This window comes from Apium graveolens, chromosome 4 (genome assembly GCF_009905375.1).
Source record: "Apium graveolens cultivar Ventura chromosome 4, ASM990537v1, whole genome shotgun sequence".
In the NCBI taxonomy this organism is placed as follows: Eukaryota; Viridiplantae; Streptophyta; class Magnoliopsida; order Apiales; family Apiaceae; genus Apium; species Apium graveolens.
In genome coordinates, this window is record NC_133650.1 from 201,313,043 (window position 1) to 201,314,992 (window position 1,950).

Sequence of the window (1,950 nt, forward strand, 5' to 3'; positions counted from 1 at the left end):
ACATAGAGTATCCTCCACCTCGAGATACCCAGGCAAGTTTGCGAACCCAACTTCATTTACTGTTGTGTTGTGAAAGGATTTTTTTATTATCATTGTATAAATACCATGCTTGCCATGATACGTAGTTGTTGAATTTTCGCATAATGTAGCAATGTTGTACGATAAGTATATATCGTGAAATGTTTATTCCGCTATAAGCGTGACGTATTATAATAAGACCGAGAGTCGGTCGGGATTTCAAGACAAAAACCGGGAATCATTCCGGTGATATTATAGGACGATTATAAGTCCATACTAGTACATTTTAAAGGGACTGAACGTCCACTTACGAAACATTAAAATACCTCGAACTTTTATTAAAACGATTTCCAAAGATCGTATTCCCTCAACTATACTTTATCGTTCGGACAAGAATTATTTATCTACTAATCATTTATTATAGGAGAAGTATTCTCCAACGCTTATTTATTTCAAACCTGATTAATCATTAAGGATTATTAATTACGTAGACATAAATTAGTTGAGGAATATTATTTCAAATATTATTTTAAAGAGTAAACTCATTCAAGGTTTAATTATTTATCAAATATCGTTTAATTATTTATTATTCATTAAAGGGTTTATTATTGATTTAAAAATCATAGATCCTGATTTAAAACATACTTTCTGATTTCGGAAAATTATTTGAGTGATTTCAGATCGTCGGAGAATATTACCCCGACTTATTTAATATTTTGAATATAGTTTCAAGGAGAAACTTTTCTCCCTTATTTAATTATCTGTTGACAAAGGTCAACTCACATCCTTAGTACTTCCTCCGAAAACTTTCGGAAGTACATATATATATATGAAGTAAAGCTATGCCTATCAACAAGCAAAACGCTTGGGGGAACTTCGATGTGGTTCGAGTTCTCGAGATATGATAGGATTTCCTAAAGGTCAAAGGAGGGGTAGGATCCAAGTACTTCGTGTATTGGATAGACTACTGGTACCGTTGGAGACGGTATAATATGTACCTAAGGACCTGCGAAGTGTGTGTATACCCGAAATGGAACACGTAGCCCGAATGCGGCAAGGGTGATAACCGGGATACGAAGGTGTCGTCCTTCTACTAGTAGAAAAGGTTACTTTTATCGCAGTACGACTGATCATCGTATGCGGTGGCTCCAACGAATGTCCTAATTCTTCCAATTGGAATTGTGATGCAATTCCGTAACCCAAGCCTAGGTGCTGGGATTACTATTAAGGTATTCGCAGGATATTAAAATCCCTTAAAAGAATTGTTTTCATAAGAAGGTGTGTATCACCAAGGAAAACTATTTTTGAAAAAAATATAATTATCATATATGATGTTTTACATAAGTTATCATACAGTCATTTTCATACTGTACAATATTATGCTGGGCATTATAGCTCACACTTGTTTTCTTAAATTGACACAACACAACAGTGAATCAAGATGCCTTCCATGAGAACCACAGCCAGGAAACGGGTAGGAAATGGCGAGCTGTTCCGTAGATTGTTTGGTGCTGTACCACAGGTAGTCCGAATAAGCTGGATTAGTTTTCAGTTATTTTTAGTTCGGCTTATTTATAAGTATGACTTATGTAAGGTAATAAACAAGAAACGTATATTTGGCCGGAGGACTAGCCTTACTTAAAGGTTACTCCCCGGTAAGACTAAGTCACTTTTGGGTTGTAATAATTATCACTTGATGGTTGAAATTACTCTTGTTATGAATGGTTCGTTTCCAAGATAATAACCTGTAAGTGTGTGTGATAAGTGTGGAGTCGTGAAGCGTGAGTATTTATATATTGTAGTGTGAGTTGTGTGGTTGTAATAGTTTATGTAACGCCCCCAAATCTGGGGTCAGGGGATTTGGTCGTCACTATGAAACTTCAATCCAAATTAACCTGTTAAATCAAAATTAAATGCCAGCGGAAGATATTT